The sequence below is a fragment of the Chroicocephalus ridibundus genome, chromosome 10 (genome assembly GCF_963924245.1).
Source record: "Chroicocephalus ridibundus chromosome 10, bChrRid1.1, whole genome shotgun sequence".
NCBI lineage: Eukaryota > Metazoa > Chordata > Aves > Charadriiformes > Laridae > Chroicocephalus > Chroicocephalus ridibundus.
Genome location: NC_086293.1, coordinates 19,772,799 through 19,790,473, shown reverse-complemented (window position 1 = coordinate 19,790,473; position 17,675 = coordinate 19,772,799). Strand labels below are relative to the sequence as shown.

Below are 17,675 nucleotides of genomic sequence, written 5' to 3'. Positions count from 1 at the left end.
TCATCTGTTGATTTCATTCACTGTTTCACTCTTTTACTGTCTAGTCTTGTATATCACGCCGACCGGTGACTTTCATTCTGGAGCTGTATTTGTGATTTTCTGTTCAAATGATTCTTTTAGTTTCTCATTGATCCAAGTGTTTCATGTGTAATACTTTGTAATTTTCCTTCTGATTTCTTCATAGTTTTTCAGTTTTTCCATACACAAAACATCAGGAGTAATTTTACCAAACAGGTAGAAATATTTGCCATGAAGTTTTTTGGTTTTTTCCTTATTGTTTTTTTTCATTAATTCTGGATACAATGCAGTGACTTGCAATGTGACAAACAGCAGGGGCCATGGGAATGAGGAGGGTTGAAGTTACCGTGATACAATGTGGCTGTACAGCCAGATGATGCATTTAAAATACATTTAAGTTACAGGTGGTAACTTTCCTAGGGTGGTCTATCATGAAGTATCCAAAAGCATTTCTGGAGCTCCAGCTATTTATTACTGGTAGCTCCATGTCCTTAAAGGTTGGCAGGCAGGGAAAGAGAAAAAGGCTGTAGATACAGAGATGTATTTAGTACGATGATGTTTATTCGGACAATGGAAGTCAATTATCCTTTCTCTACAGACTCCTTAACTCATCATTCCCTGGGTATTTTGTGGTTTTAGTAATTATTTACAGAGCAACCATTTTCCTTATCCCTACTAGTACCTCATTGGAACTGTCTCAGTTTTTTATTCTTTTGTCAATTTTGTCCTGTATGGTACTCTACAGCAAGTGCTTTTAAGCTGGTACATTAATGGTAATAGCATTATGCAAACTACTCCAAAATAATTTTTGGAAAAAAGTGAAAGGTCCAGCTGTTTTTCTTGGAAGGATGAAGAATGGCTGATTGAGGAAAAACGCTTGTCTGAACAGCTAAACGTCAGTATCTGTGAGTGGCCTCACACAAAGTTGTTGGTATCACTGTGATAAGAAATAGTTTTCTCCCTGTGATGGTAGCAGATAAGCAAATCAGATGTGGAACTCCAGCTCTATGAGCACTTTGGTGGAACCTTTGCAGACAAAGGAGTGACAAGCTCACTTCATGCTGTAATGCCTTTGTGTAAGCTTTTCAGAATGACTAAGTTGTGTTTACTATACCGTCTGCTATGTGGGTTTTTTTTTTCTGTCAGCTCTTTCTTCTGCCCAGTAACCATATTAAAAGAGTTTGAGGTTTTGATTATAAACTGCTAAGACTGTAAGATCTTTGGGACAGGGACATTTGCTCCGAGAAACACCAACTTAATTTGGTATCATTAGGTGCTATTATAACACGACTGAATAAACAAACAATATTAGGAAAGATCTGTGATGATTCACTGCTTGTAAGGGAGATGAGGTATGCAAAAAGTGGTTTTGAGAAGGACCACTGCTGATTTATATATTGATTGTTTGGAGTGTAAAGTAAATAACAAACATTTGTCAGGGAAGCTGTTTGATCTGATGGCTTGAGAACTGGGATAAAAATTCCCATACACTTGACTGCATTAAGAAGTATATATACAGATCAATACAATTTTTCAAATTTATAATATTTCACTTTCTCAATTCACAAATATTTTTACAGGTTATACTTCTTGCAGGAGCTTGATGAAAATCAGAGACAAGTGTGTAATTAAAGTGGAAGGGATAGTACAATGGTTCTATTTGTAATTTACTGGCACAAGTCACTGCGAATTTTGGTCTTTTTTGTTTGTTTGTTTGTTTCAGTTTAACTGCATAAAGTTAGGCCCCCTTATTATGTAAGTGGCTGAATTTTAGATACTCAGCATCTCTAAGTGTGGATTATATATATGAGCATGGTATTAAAATGCTGAATGTTAGGCAGCTAAATTTGAAAGTGAAGCAACGCTCACTGACTTGTACTTGGTGGCATCAAAAATGAGTAGAGGTCCAAGGCTAATCTTGGGTACAATAAATAAGAGAATACAAAACCAAGAGTTGTTTATTGTTCTAAAGAGATTTGCTTTTTATGCTTTTAAGGAAGGTATAATATTAACTAGCTTTAACATTACGTAGAGTTACGGGAAGAAAAAGTCAGTCAATGATAACAGTAGCAAATAAATCTTGTGATAAATCAGAGTTTGAAATACACATCATAAAACTTGAGAAAAGCTGGATGGTGTGATACGTGTCAAGATGAATATAACTGGATCTCATCCTTTGCAGGGAGTTTTGAATATTCAGGAATAGATTCTGTGTGAGTATTGTTACAAGTGATTACCGTGGTTCTCTTATTTCTGCTTTTCCTTGCTAACTCATCGTATGTGAGTGACAGCAGAATAATTTCAATTAGGAAAAAACGTTGTAATTAACTGTGTCTATATAATAATTAGGAGGGCAGATTTGTATATTTCCTCAATCCTGGATTAATCATTGCTGCTTGTGGCAATGATCTAAATGTGTCATTTGGTGCGGCCCTGTATGTGTACCCCAAAGGCAGAAGGTGTGGCTGCGACAGTACCAGCTGTACCTTCAGCTAGCTGAAGGCAATATCCAGGAAGATGCTAAAACATAGACTATATGCATAATCTGTTCAGTACTTTACGCTAAACCTTTGTCATGGTAACACAGGGAGCAAATCCACGAGTTTGAACAAAGCCAGCACAGCTGTACAGAGGTGTTTATCTGCAGGCTCACATTAGTTCAGGTACATTTGCAGTTCCAACAGTGATTTACACAACACACAGTGACATCTCAGTGCATGTTTCCTGATGATTCAGTCATGGCTAAGTGAGTAGTTCATTGCCTGTGCTCTTCTGGGCTATTTTAGTTTAGAAAAAAAGAAAAAGTGTTGCATACCTATGGATTATTAACAAAGCTTATAATAGATAGTTGAGTTTCACTTTTGGAATGAGGTCTCTCAGCTGACGCTTTCCTCAACAAATCAATTCTGCTTGCTAAGTAAGGCCTTTTGAGACTTAAATTCTTGCTCTTTCTGTGAACGAAGTCCTCTCTGGGCAGGATGGCTCAGCCAGCCCTGTGTCCCAAATGCTTGTTAGCCAGGAGGGGTGGTGGTTGCAATAGTTTGTGCAGGCCTAGTGAGGCCAGGGACTGAGCTAGGCATTGTGTATAGGTCAGAGAAAGCCAGTGCTGATTCAAGCTAATTCCACTGTCAGTCAAGACACTGAAGATAAAGAGGGAACCTAGTAAGAGCAACAGGAAGCCCTTTGATAGACATTAACTACAGAAAAACGTGTGGCAGTGGCCTGAGCTTGGCCCATGCTAAGCTATTTTGAGTTCTAACTGCTCCATAAGAAACCACTCGTAACTCAAAAGCAAACAGCCTAGTGGCTACGGAAATAACTTCTAATGAGGTCACTGCAGACTTCTAACAGTAGGTGCATTCTGAAGAGAAAATTTGCCATTCCTTCCACTCATGAAAGGAATAGCAAATGTTGCTTACGAATACAGGACAAAAGCAAGTACATGTACTGTCACAATCGGGATATATATATTTATTAACACTCGGGTTTTGAATGTTCCGGTATTCGAAGAACCTGGTCAGAAGTTGCAGGTGTTCCTGTTGAATTCATTGTAACTATTTGTTTGGAAAAGACAGTTTCTTTCACAGAATGCCTTCTAAAAACAAATATTTCCCTCTTTATGGAGCTTAGGAGTGGTAGAGATGTCCCGTTTACTTCAGAAACAGGACTGAGATTTGCAGTAGGAGAGAGGTTTGTGAGCTAGGAAAAGGGAGTCAGTGCTGGGTTTGTCCATAACATATTTAAAACAGTATTTTATTGCCAGATTTTTGCTCGCAAGTTATGAGGAGGTGACCTTCCTCATAAACTATAGAGAAGTGCGATTTCTGGAGTTTGGCAATTGGTGGATGATCTAAGAAGGTGTGGGCTTAAATACAGCAAAAATCAGATGGGCCACAATTTTTATTTTTAAGGAGAATTAAGCTTTCAGGTAATTGTGGTTGTGGCAAAGTTTTGGAGTTTCCATTGTGTGAAGTTTTTAGGAACAGTTTAGATAAATATCACTAGGTTTGATACAGATATAGGCAGATCCTCCCTGGGACAGAATGGATTCAGTTAAAGGGTTTTCAAACTTTTCTGTTCAAAGAACTGCTTGCGCTTTATTTATTTATTTATTTAAATAAAGCAGGAGACTCTAGGGACAATTTGACGTTGTAGTCATTCTAGTGCAGGTTATGCTATAGTGCAAGTTATAGCAGAATGAGGAAGTGTTGTGCTGAGAAAATGGCTCAGTTTACTATGGGCCATGTGGTGTTAGGCACCAGCAGAGAGGGAGAGCAAGTGTATGCACAGCTGCAGTAAAGCATGACCCTAAAAGTATCATCTTAATAATTATTTTTCAGAATCAAATTTGTAAGGTGACTTCTCAACTGATTTTGAAATACTATGCAAGGATTTTTTGTAAAGGCTGTTTTTAATAGAACTTTGCACACTTCTGTTGTAAGCCTTTAAATGGCTGCAGCCTACACTGACCTTTCAGTGAGGTTGCCCGAAGCAAGCTGGCCCATTAAAGATTATTTGATTTAAATACTGGCATGTCATATGCTCTCAGGAGCTTCCCTGTGCTTCAAGACTTGTTTAACAAAAAAACAAAACAACAAAAAACAACCCCACATCATGTGTTGATTCAGTGAGCTGATCACCCAACCCTCTGTATTAGTTGTTGCATGTAATCTACTTCATCGAATAATCTAATTCTTGCTCTTCATGGAGGTGATAGTGACAGTCTGTATGGCTGATGTTGGAAAACTTGTTTGTGGTGACAGCGGACATGCCATGCATAAATGCTTAAGCCACAGAGCTCTGAGATAAAGGGATTGTCCCAAGCATCGCAAGGTTGTTTTGCTGCGTTCTGCAGAAAGAAAAGTAAACCTGTGCAGATCGGTGCGTGCTAAGAGAGTCCAGAGTCCTGCTCCTGCAGGTTCTGGAATGCTGGGCACTGTTCAGGCCACGCGGTCTGTGAGGCATGTTCTAAAGCAGCTCCTTAAACCCCAACAGAACTGCTGCTAGCAAAACTGTAGGTGCCCAAATGAGGGTAATGAAGACCTTAATGCTGTTTCTAAATGTTCTGACAAACCGAAAACTTGTAAGGAACAGAGTCAGATTTAAAGTAGGGTAGACGTAGTCAACCCTCTGTTGGTCCCTCAATTACTGCTCTAAATGCAGTTTATTCCCAGAAGCTATAGACAGTATTCAGATATCCCTCATGACTTTCTTAACCCGTCTCATCCCCCTGCTTGGAGGGGAGGAAGAGCAAGAAGAAAATCAAAAGGAGCATAAGCAGCTGCCAGCCTTGTGATTATCATAATAGTTACGTAAGAAACTTAGCTAACCTGCTTAGAACCAGACATGAGCAAGGGCTTTTGTAGAGGAGGATCCTTTCTGGATTTAAATATATGAAAAAAAGCTTCTGAACAAATTGAAAACAAAACCTGTTTAAATGTGTCCCTCAAAATAATGCTTGTTCTTTGTATGACGCTGTTTTCTGCTGTGTAATGTTTGAGAACTAGCTTTTCCTCTAGTTTCTTTTTAAGAACTGCAAAAGATTTTTGTGCAGACCAACTCCTCCTTGAAGAGGGGATGTGTAATCCCGTGGTGGTTTTTTTTATGCTTGTCACTCCAGAGGGCTGTAAGTACAGTAATGGGGGTAGGAGGGGGGGCACTACAACACCCTTCAAGTGCACAGAAGCTCTTTCTGCCCTGCTCCTAAGGCAGACCGTGCAGCCAGCTCCCTGCACGAGCCCTGACGTAGGACAGAAGGAAAAGGTGCTCTTTTCCAATGCACTTTTATGAGTCTTTTTGCTGCTTTTTAAGTGAAGCTTGCAGATGTTTTTTACCAGACGGAAGGGGCTGCAGGTTGGGACTGGTTCTGGAGGAAAGGCACAAAGGGGATTAGTGTTTTGAGTCAGGAATGGGTTGGAGCAAAGAAAAATTGGGGTTTTTTTTAACGCTCTTAGTCACCAAAGCTGGATTTTGGCGGAAGCAGTGAGTGCAGTTCAAATGTCTCTGATTAGGGAGATGATAATACCCTGTTCAGTGAGCTCTAACCTGAACAGCAATTCAGTGGGTAGGGTGTAGTAATAGGATGGTTTTGTCTGTGTGGGGAGAGGAGCATGTAAGGGATCGTCTCCTCATGAGAGTCCTCACGGGCTCTGCCTACTGTGGGCCCCAAGGACTCCCTGGAATAACGAAGCGCCAAGGAGCAAAGGTCCAGAGAGGCAGCTGTCATCTGCTTCCGAAATAATCCTTCCTTTGGGGGACTGTGATCATGCTGACATATCCTGGGGACTGTTCAGTATCTCTAAACTTTCAGACATAGTTTTTTCCTTTATAACATAGTCACTTTTTGGGCTGGGGGTGGGAATGTGAGAGACTGATGGCTTGTAACAAAGAGAGTAGATGTTTAATGACACTTCGGGACATGGGACTTGTACCAACTACGTTCCTCTGAAATGTCAGAAATGCATGTGGGAGGGAAGCCTGATTCAGACTTTCAGAGCAGCTTTGTGTCGTGAGTGGAGATCTGTAGCTGCATCTAGCCAAAGAGGAAAAGTGATGGGCACCCCTGGCATACAGGTCAGTGCCTGTTTCCTCTTCCTCAGAGTTTTCTTTAACCTACAGCTCCTGCATCACATCTGCATGTCCTCAGATATGTCCTCTTTTTCCCCACAGAATTTGTGGCTGGGTGGTAAAAGCATAACTTCATCTTTTGTCTGGGACTTCCAAACATCTGGCAGTCCGCTCAGCAGGCAAATTGTGTAATTGTATTCAGTACATATAGTCGCTCACTGCATGTATAGCAAGTCAGTTGTTAGACTAACTGTACATTTGCTGATCAACGACACAACAGAGTCCAGCACATCTGGGGAACACAAAAGTTACAGTGTGAGCGAGAAAAATGGGAGCATTAATTCTGTCCCTCTGTAGAGCTGTTACTGATAGAACTTACCACTAATTCAGAGAAAGGATTTTATGCAGTCAGTTCTTGGGGGCAAGAAGTGCCTCTGTCTCTTATACAGAGCACCAGCCTCTGCTCTTCTCATGACTGGAGCTTCCAGCTTCACAGGAATAAAAATCACAAAACCAGCAGTCAGTTTATATTACGCATATCACTTCAGGCGCTTCTGCTTTACAATGCGTTTGTCTCCACCGACTTTCAGCCGGAATGGTATGTTCTTCACTGTTTTGTAACTAGAGATAACTATGCTTTTGTCACATTCTTGAACCTTGCTAATGTCCTGGTTCCCACATACTCTGCGAATGAGAACTGCTCTATCTCAGCCGCCCGATGCTGCGTTTGCACAGGAGGATTCCTAAATAAGTAGAAACTGGTTTTGCTATCAGATTTTGCTCCCCGTGCACCACGCACGCTGCAGATTCCCACTCACCCTCTGCTTGCCTTGAAGACAGCTGAGCACAAAGGCTTGTCAAACCGAACGCCAAAGTTACATAGCTACGAAACGCACAGAGAAGAGAAATGCTGTGATTTCTTCCAGAATACGTAGTTTTAAGTCCAGCTCTCAACACAGGGGCTGCAAACACCTCTGGAGGAGAGGTTTGCCCTGCGGCCCGGTCCCAGAACCTTTGCCGCGGCCGCGTCCTTCGCCAGGCCTCGCTCGGCAGCGGCCGCGGGGTGACTCGTTGAACGCGGAGGCCCGTTGTCTGGAGGCGATGAAAGCCCCTGGTCCATCAGGCGCTCCCTCCGCGCAGGCAGGGCCCGGCACCGAACCCGGCGGCGGCGGCCGGTACCGGGGCGCCGCTGAGGGGACCGCAGGCCACGCCCCCCCGGCGGGTCCGGGGCGGGGCTTCTGAGGGGCGACGGGCTGCTATTGGAGGAGCCGGGCCGGGAGGGGGGCGTGGCGGCGAGGGGGCGCGTGCCCCGGCGGGCGCGCGGCGGGGGCGGGGCCGTGGCTCCGCGGCTCGGTGCGGGCAGCGGCGGGGAGCGGAGCGGGGCGGCCGCCGCGGTAGGTGAGGGGGACAGGGGGTGGACGGCGTGGTCCGGCGGTGCGGGGCGGGGGGGGATCACGGGCTATCGCCGCGGCCGGTCCGGGGGGGGGCGCTGGCGGCGCGTTGCCGGGGGTCAGCGGTCGGTGGCAGGTGCCGCCCGGGGGCCGCGCTTTGTCTCCGCGTTGGGGCGGGGGGGGATGGGCGCGGCCCCTCAGGAGCGGCGGGGCCGGGCCGCGGCCCAGCGGGGCCTGTGGGGCGGGGCGAGCTCCGGTAGGGACCCCCCCACACCCCCTTCCCGAGCCGGTGGCGAGCTGGTCTACGGCGACCTTGGCGGCGGCGGGGGGGTGGCACCGGGTCGGTGGCGGGGCGAGGGCCGGGCAGCCCTACCGCCGTGCTGGAAGGGGCTGCCCGGCCCTCGCCCCGCGCCTGGGCGTTCGTTACAAGTCAGTGTCCTTTAACTTCACCTTTTTTTACTGTCTGTACCGAAACCGAGTGGTTTAAGCCCTGTTGTTCTGGAGATCTCATTTTCCACCCTGAACGCGTATTCCTTTTGCACAGTTGGCAAGCAAGTGTTTGGGCCCCCCCCCTCGGCAGGTGTGTTTTTTTTTGGTTTTTTTTTTCTGTTACATTGGTGCAATTTGAGATCTTTTCCTCAAATCTAAACTTTCCGTGACTGCTGCTTTATCTCAGGGCAGCAGTCTGGAACAGGAGTGGTCCTGAGAGAATATCCGGGCTGCTGCAGTAGTTACAAAGAAAAGGGGCTACAATCCTGAGTGTTGTAAAACAGCGGGGTCAGTATTTCACTAAACAAGGGTCCTATTCTGTGTAAGGTGGAGCGCAGAACGTGGTCTGCTCGTTTCTCGTCTTTTTGAACAGAGGTCACGGGAGTCCTGTGTTATTCCTTGCGTGTGAAATGCAGAAATCGATGAGCGTTGCCTCGATGAGGTGTCTGTGTGTGTGTGTGACGTTGGGAGCGAGGCCAGTGATGGAGGCATTTGTCCTGATTCGGGAGGAACCTGATGCACTGAGCTGTTGTGCTGCGTGGTTTTGCATTCTAATGGGAAAACTGGTGTTTCCCCTTGATTGAGGTGTTTGTTACAAACTGGTTGTAGAGTTGCATAAGTTTTAACAGGGTCACTTTGAGAGGCCAGGAATGGCTAGGAGAATCTCGGGAGAAGAAAGCAAGCAATTTGTGGACAGAGAAGAATGTGGCAAGGAGGGTGACTCGTTGGTAATCTGGTGCCGTGTCCATGCTCACCCACACCTGTGTGTAGCAGAACTGCAATCTGCAAGCCAGGGACTTGCCCTGAATCGAAATTTGGCTAGAAAGCATTTGACATAGCGTGGTCATGTATGGAATTTTCTCTTTAAATTTCTTCCAACATGTGAAAAGAGTTAGGTTAGTAATACGATTAACAATATTTAATAAGATTAAAATTACCGGCATAACTCTCTTGAGAAAGGTGGGTGCAGACTGTCAGCAGTTGACACCGTAATCTCTGCTTTCTCCCACGTAAGTGCTGTAAAGAGTTTGGGCTCCTAGGCTCTGCTTGCTTTTCAGAGAAGAACTGTGTCCTCATGTGCTGACAGCTCAGGTATTGCCTTACCTTTCATGTCCACCAAGAGCATCATATGCCCGGCGGGGCCAAGGGATGTTCCCATATTAGGGCAGAGGGAATAGCTGATGGAGGGTTGTAAGGAGCGCACCCGGCCGTTCCCTTCCCTTCGGTGCCAGTCTTTGTGTAAAGCAGGGTTGTTTCTGCGAGTGCTGCTGGCACACTCGGGCTTTCCTGGCAGCGTCAGCAGAGACTGCAAGGACTGAACGAGTCTGGAAAGTATCTGTTGCTGCTGAAGGTGGCCCTGTGTGCCTGGAGAGAGACTGCCTGCCAAATACGCAATGATGCCAGTTGTACATTGGGTGTGCTCTGAAGGGAAAAAGCACCCACCCAGATTGCCTGTGTGTGGGGTGTGTGCTATCCATCACCGTCCAATGGGAAAACAAAAGTAATTGCATTCGCTGTCTTCCACTATTGCTGTTTGCTTTCTGGAGTGGTTCGTTTAGCCAGCGGTGTTGGGTACAGGGAGGCACGATATCTTTTTCAGTAGAAGAAATTTTTTATGCTTTAGTGTCACCTGGGGAGGGAGAACAACAGATGAGGGGAAGTTCGGAAGAAGATGAAGTAGCTGCTTCCTACAAATGCTGGGTACTTTTTGTGCTAAAAGCTCTACCTCTGAATCGGTCAGATTCACATCATTTCTCCTTTGTTATCTTCCTCTCTGTTTCAGTCCTGCCTGCTGCCTGTCAAAGCAAACTCACAAGGACTTCAGTTTCTCCTCCTCCCTGGCTACCGCTCTGTCTGTTCTTTTTTCGTTTGTTTGTAGCTGTTGGTTTTGGTTTTTTCACATTGGCTCTTGTAGCCAAGTTCTGAGCTGAACCCTCCCAATCTTGCATAAGGGCGTCCTGGAGGAAGATGATAGGACTTTGATTCATCCCAACTTGCAGGCTGTGCGGGGTGGTAGCAGTCGGAGGAGGCATGAGCCTGCCTGCTTTCTTGTAAGAATTAGCCCTCTAGATACGAGCTAGTTTCAGGAAGCAGGGGTTGGACTGGTGCCCTTTTCGCTCACCTGGATCTTCAGTGAAATGTCTTTGTGCTCTGAGTTCTGGAAAGCTGGTGCATTCTACTGACTCTCCTTTGCATTCCCCATAATCTGTTAAAGCCCTGGATTTGATTTGCATTTGTTTGTGGTTCTCGTGAGTATCTGATTGCAGGATTACTGTATCTGAAAGGATTCATCTTCTGCTGTTCATCAAAACCACAGGAGGGCTGCTTTTGCCTTTATGGGAATGTGCCAGCTGGTCTTTCATTGTGCTGGTGTCATTTTCCTTGTCCTATTATTGGAGGCATCTTTGATGACCTGATGGTTGTGATGATCTCTTAGAGAAGATTCATATTGATCGTTCTTTGAGCATTGTCTGGTCTGGTTTTGGTGTTGGAATACAATTCTTAGAAAATTCTTGCATGTGTTTTCCAGGGACAAGCATTTGAGACATTAGGAGCGTGTGCATGGTCTTGTGACATGATACCATTGTTCCAGGAGGCAGAGTAGATGCTTAATTCAATGGGGAAACAGTAATCTCATGTGTTGCACAGTTCTCAGCACAGTGGTGGGAGCCCAAAGATTTTCCCCCTTGGCATGCTGAGTCTAGGGAATCTCAACAAACCACTTGGAGGGATTTTTGCTCTCTAGAACCATATAGGATCAGCCTCCGTGCTCTGGTTTGCTATAGTGATACTGAGATGCGCCCCTGCTTAATAATAGACTGGCCTGGATTGTAGTCGCTGGAGCTCAGACTTGCTAAGCTGCAAAGGTGCGAAAACATGAAGCAGGATGTTTCGACCTGTACCGACATGCAGCCTTGACTAATGGAAGAACCACAGTGCTGTGGTGTGATCTCTTTAAGGCTCTGCTCTTTCTCCCCCCCACTGTTTAAGTAATAAATGCAGAGGACTTGTTTTCACTGCTAACAATTTTTTTTTTTTTTTTTTTTTTTTTAGCCAAGTAGTAACTAAGACATCTGAGCTATTTTGAGGTTGCAGGAAGTGATTTGGGTCTCCTTTTCACTAACTAGAAGTAAGTACAGCCTCCCAACGCTTGGGGGGGGGGGGGAAATGATGTGAGTTTAGGTGGATTCGATTTTTTTTTTTTTTTTTTTTTGATTGAATCAGTTTTTAAGTGATTTCTAATATCCTGAACTTAACCTCAGAATTTCACTTTCAAATCCTGCCTGCCACCCCCAAGAAAGAAAAAGGGGGAAAATGAAGTAGAAAAGAACCTTGTATTAGCATGGAAGATTTTAGATGTTGATCAAAACGTGAGGTGAATCTTCAAATGATGTAGGTCCTAAGGAAATTCCCAGATGCCAGACTTTAATTGTATGTGAACTTTAGTTATTTGCTTGCAGTATAAACACTGCAAGTACTGTGAGGAACACTTCTCCTGTGCCTGGCAAGCGTGTGAGATTTCACATTGCTTTTGGCTTTGAAGTTTAATAGCGAACGGCGTGGAACTGGTGGGTTGAGTTTCCCCAGCCTCTGCTGCTGCTCTCAAAATTCCTGCAACTTCATAGCTACTCCCTTTTAGGATATGATAATTTGTTTCCCTTCTTGAAGTATCTGGAGGTTGTAATTTTATCCTGCTACTTGTATCCGCTCCCGTTCTATCTTATGTGGAAAGTCTTTTGTCCCTGTGTCACAGGGGCCCCGGGTGGATTGATCTTTGTTCCTGGTAGTGCTTTAGCCAGGCTGGTTCTGCGTCGGGGGCTGGAGTTCCGGAATTGTGCTTCAAATGCCCACTGAGAATCTGTGGTGAGCCATCGGGATACACATCTGTAAGGCATTAACAAAATGGATTGCTGCTGCTAACAAGCTTTGTATCTGCAGGTGCAGAGAATTTCAAGGCATCACCATTCTCTGTTCTCTTTTGCACTTTTCCTTAATTCTGAATCTAAAGGCGGTGCTGCCTTTGCAGCTTCTGCGCTTCAGTGAAAAAAAAAAAAAGCGTGTCCGTTTATCTCAGCATAATGTAGTATTGCCTGTTGCAATGATGGGATTCATAACTGCTGCTGAAGTTATCACGAGGAAAATGCTGTCTTTCTCGTGTCCTACCCTCCCCTGCAGCTCTGCCCTGGCAGGGGAGTCGTTGTGCCTGGGACTGTGCAGGTGGGGGAAGCTGATTGTATTCAAGCATTTGTCTATGCTGATGAAGCTAGTTTTCTGACTAAATTGCATGTCATTCTATAAATAGAATGGGTATATTTGACATCTTACTCTATTATAATAATTCTGAAAATTACTACATAGAAGTAGTGTTTTCAGCTTAAGGTTTCTGCCCATCTATGCCTATTTCAAAATCATTTTTTGTTCCAATCTCTGTTCCTTTAGCTCTCTTATACCGCACCATTTCACATTTTGGTTAGGTGGCATCCCTATTCTTTGTGTGGAGTTGCCTTAAGAACTGGGGCACAGCCTGTTTCCCCCCTCTGGTCTTGACTCCTGGAGAAAGTGCTCTCATGAAATCCCTCTGTTGCTTACATGTGGCCATGCCTCCATCCTCCTGTGTGAGGCTCTGAGGAGTTTCTGGGCTCTCTAGTCTCCATAAAGAAATGCCAGCCTCTGTGAAGAGCTGGCCAAGCAAATGCTTGACAATACGCTCCTGACAGTGCCCTGCAAGTGCTCTGTGCCCAGCTGGAAGTTCTTCAGATGACAAAAATTTAAAGCACAGAAACCAGGGCTTCAGAGGTGCTCCTGCCAGACCAGCCTTTGTCAGAAATGTTATCAGTGAAGAAGTTGGTGTAGGGTTTTGGACAGTTTGGAGTTAATGGCCTTGAAGAAACTCTCTCTTTGGCACTTCGACCTTTGATCTCAAGAATTTTTGCATCAGACTAACCTTCTTAAAATGCTGGAGAGAGCAATTCTGTTAGTGGATTACCTAATAGTAAATTATCATATGTGAGAGCATTTCAGTAACTCTTCTGGGATCATCTGTCTTCCATACACTTGAGTCATGAGCTCTTCTCGCCTGTCCTGTGCTGTCTCCTACCTTTAGTTTAGCCAAAAAATGTACGTGCTAGAGTGCAAAAGCAGTTCCTGGACTTCTGAATCCCACCGCCATCAATGTTTTGATCTCTATTTGCATACTGCTTGACTTCTTGCATACAGATTGCAGTCCATTACTGAGTGATTCTGCCCAAGAGAATGGTAAAATGGGTGTGCAACTGAATTAATTCCATGGGAGCTCTGTGTGCCACTGTGGGAAATAGAGAAGTAGTAACCTGGAGCTCTGTTTATTTGCCAACTCTTTTTAGCTGGTTTAGCATTTTGAGAGAAATTGCTGAAATGAGACTGCATAAATGTTGAAGGACCTGGGGAGACTAAGGCATTTGTGAATTTATGTTCTGACCCTTAGTTTAGCTGAAATGTATTTCGGCTTGCATATCGTGTCAACCTGCAACTGTTGAGAGAGATTTAAGGCAAAGATCACCAGGGCTTTTTGCTACTTGGGCTGCATGTCAGCGCAGCTTTCTCATGGCTACAATCAAGAGGCGTAACTGGGATGTGAAGAGGATGACTGTGCCTTCTGGGGGCTGCTATTGCTATAACGGGTAGCATTGACTCTTACTGTTTATTTGCTTCCTTGATCTAGATTTTTCCTGTCTCTTTGGGATTTGTAACAAGAAAATGTTCTCCAGATGCGTAACAGCCAACAGAGGTGCACGTGCAATTACAGAATGGCCCTGGGTGCTTGCTACCAGCTTGTCCCCTTGGCAGCATAGGCAAAATTTGAATTGGCAAGAAGGCAGAGCAGTCCCTGCAGCACTGCCACCCCCAAGTGACTCAGGATGCCGAGCTCCTTGGCCACAGTAACAGGCAGTTGGAGTCCCTGTGCTGGAGTGTCTGGTTGTGCTCTGTGCCCAGCACTGCTGAGATGATGTAGAGCCAAAGAAAAAGGAGCGGAGAGGTAGAGCAGCTGCCCTACAAATGCTGGGTTTGCTCTCTGTGCTGTTGGGAGGCTACAGCTGTTGGGAGCTACCTGCAAGGTTATTCTCCACAGCAGCAGAGCTGGGGAGTAGGGGCTGTGTGTGCTGGTGGTGTGGCCATATGAGCAGCTGCACAGGAACAGATGAAAGAGCCATTTAGGCTGTTTTGCTTTTTCTGGGCTTGGGACAGTCAAGTCTCTGTCCTCATAGTCCCTAAGTCACCATGGCCCCTTCCTTCTCAACACTGAACTGATCTGCAGGGGAAGTGAAAGCCCATGTCAGTAGCCTCAGTAACGAGCTCAGAAGAGTGCCACAAATCTAAAGGCTTCTGGGGTACTTCTGACCGTCATGCTTTCTTGCCTACTGTATTTTAAAACTGTTCCTGTGTGTTGTAGTAACAGTATTGTGTTCTGGGTACTGGAACCTTGTAAATGCATTTTCTGTCCACAAAACACCGAAGTCTTGCAAATAATAGTTCTGTTTCGTTGTGGTACCAAGGCCTGTACGTACAGGGTGGTGGCATCATGAAGCTTTCCTTAATGACCCGTATTGATACTCGCCACTGTTCCATAATGCATAACAAGGCTTCACAACACTGTGGAGAGCTGTCTCTGTTGAAGTCTGTGAAGAAAGGTTGTAAAGAGTAGAAAGAGTAGGCAAGCTGATGGCCATATTGCAGGTTCATGTTATTTTGGAGCCAACCACTCAAATACATCTATAACATCCCACCATCAGGGACCTGCTACAAGAACAGCTCTTGCAGTGCATCTATGAACGCCAAACTCATTAGCTCCAGAGAAATAACATCTAAATAGTGCTTACCTTCCAGATGATGACAGTGATGGGTGTCCTGCTGGGAGGAACTTGTATGCTGTCATTCTGCTCGCACAGCCCCAAGAAACTCGAACATTGCTGGTTAAGTAACGCAGTTTGATGTTCTGTTGCTGACCAGGGGTTTGTGTCAGTGTCTGGGGCGGGCGGTTAGCAGCAGCAGGCAAGCCCCAGGTTGCTGCTGCGCTGAGCAAAGCTGCTACAGGAGAATGACCTGCACTTGCAGTTCTGAGGTTTCATCCTTTGCCTCCTGGATGTCTGAAAGCCATTAGGCTGTGCATCTGTTTACCTTCCTCCCAGTGCTGCCAGCGCAGTGTAATCCTAACGGGTGCCGCAGTGACAATTACAGGCTCAGTGTTCTCTGCAGGCTGCCAGACCCTGTCGGATCATCAAAAACACAAATGACACCTGGCTGTTCAGCTCTAGGATTGTAATCCGCATCCCCAAGTGCACCGTGTAGGAAGTACCAGGAGGCACGAGGTCCTAATGATGGAACTTAGCCCAAAATGCAATGTGTTTATTTTAAGCAGGTAGAAATCAAATGCATGCAGTGATTCATGAGGGAAATGTTTTCAACCAATATAAGCACTCTGTTTTCCACCGTTGTTTCCACTGTTATTCCACTCTGTAATGAAGCATACATCTCAAAACACTCTTTTCTGTATAGAGAAAGCCTTAAACTTTTTGTGCATATGAAACTTTTACTTATTCTGGGAACTGTCCTCTGTCATGCTGCTTTACTTGACTGAAATAGAACTGTTAGTCTACAAATTGGTACTGATTTCTTTACCACTTAGTGACTTACAGGAAGAGCCGTGTCTTGTGTTTGTCTTCAGGCTGCTCGTCTGTATGTGCTCTGAGAAGCCTTGTCCCTTTGGCCAAGGGGTGAAAAGCTCAAGTGGGGAAAGTAGAATTGATCTCTTGGAGCTGCAAGATGGGGGCGGGGGGAAAGGAGCATTACAGAACTTTAATTCTAAGAGAGCAAAACACTTCCTTTAAAATGAAGACTTTGTTTACACGTGGTAATTCCCTTTGCTTTTTGTGGGATGGAAAGGTCACCTTGTCTCTATCTAAACTACGAAAAAATCAATGGTCTAATCAATTTCTAAAGTAGATTTAGTCAAAATGACTCTTGTGGTGTGGCTTGGGCTTTGATGTGTGAAGGTGTCCCAAAAAACTGCTAGAAAAGTCAATGCAGAGCATCACTGCAAATAAATTTACAGAATTTGTAGAGGAATTTTCTGTCCCATTCACTATGTCCACAGGGTGTTTTTTTTTCCCTTGCCCAGTCCCAGCATGGCTTCCTCCTGGTGTTCCTACCGAAAGAATAGATCACTGAGAGCAGATCAACAAAAGCAGTCATGCAGTTCACTTGAGCGGTCATGCATAAATATGAGCAGAGTTTCTGCTGTTAAAACTGACGGGTAGCCTGCTTTGCCACCGGTTTTCCATAAGCTACACGTTCCTGCTACTCGGAGCGATGTTGAAGATCTCATTCAAGAGGACAGTGTCCCTGGAGACAGGTATTAGTGTTCCCTGGTAGCTGTGCTGGGGGATTCACAATGGCAAGTAAGTTTCTTGCTTTGAAGATACCAAGTTAAGGACTGATAAAGCCACATGTCTCGTTTTACACTATTGCCTTGGAATTATTTTCTTCTGTGTGGTATAATGGGCAGAGCCCTTCCTGCTGTCACACTGACCTGCACCCAAACCCTGGCCTGTGCTCCTGCCTGCACGCAGGGCATAAGCTCTCTGCCTTGTGCCCTTTGCAAACTTAGGCGTGCGTTTGACGTACAGCACAAAATGAGAACTATCACTAAATGGAAAAGCTGGTTGGAGGTGGAAGTTCAAGGGGCCTCCTGCTAGAGCAGAAGCAGCAGGAGGTACCAGACCTCGTGATACGGTGTGCCTGGTTAACATCTACAAGGCATTAATGCTTTTCGTGCAGTGATCTTGAATAACTCGGGTCTTTGGGGAGATTTGAGATGGGTAGTTATTGGTTTTGATGTATACTTCAGAGGATATATACCTCTGAAGGGTTTGGTTGTGTTAATAGTAAGAAAGAGTAGCTGGAAAGAACCAGGTGAGTAACGGGCAGCAGGTGACTATATTCGTGTAATGTGTTTCTTAGGTTGTTTGACTTGGAGACGTACAATGGTATGAATAATTGATCTGTGCCAATATCAACAGTGTACCTCGTAATTATTTAATTAAAAAAAAAAAAAAAGAAAAGGCTGATGCATCTGAAATCATGGGTTACGGAGGACCTGTCAGAAAGTGTTATTCCTAGTAGATGTCTTCACTGAGCATCGGTACTATACTCTGTGCTGTTCAGTAGTTCATC

The 17,675-nt window shown here is 45.1% G+C and overlaps 1 protein-coding gene across 3 annotated transcripts in view; it reads left to right on the top strand.

The window, feature by feature from the left end:
- The first annotated feature begins 7,897 nt into the window (after positions 1-7,897).
- PLXNB1 (plexin B1) overlaps positions 7,898-17,675 on the top strand; it is an 81,469-nt gene continuing 71,691 nt past the window's right edge. For 2 of the 3 annotated variants that reach the window (XM_063347729.1, XM_063347725.1), the window contains exon 1: positions 7,898-7,979. The gene's annotated coding sequence lies outside the window, so the exon portion shown is untranslated. Of the gene's footprint in view, positions 7,980-16,786; positions 16,901-17,675 lie in introns of those variants that run through there. The other variant, XM_063347727.1, reaches the window with a different exon arrangement.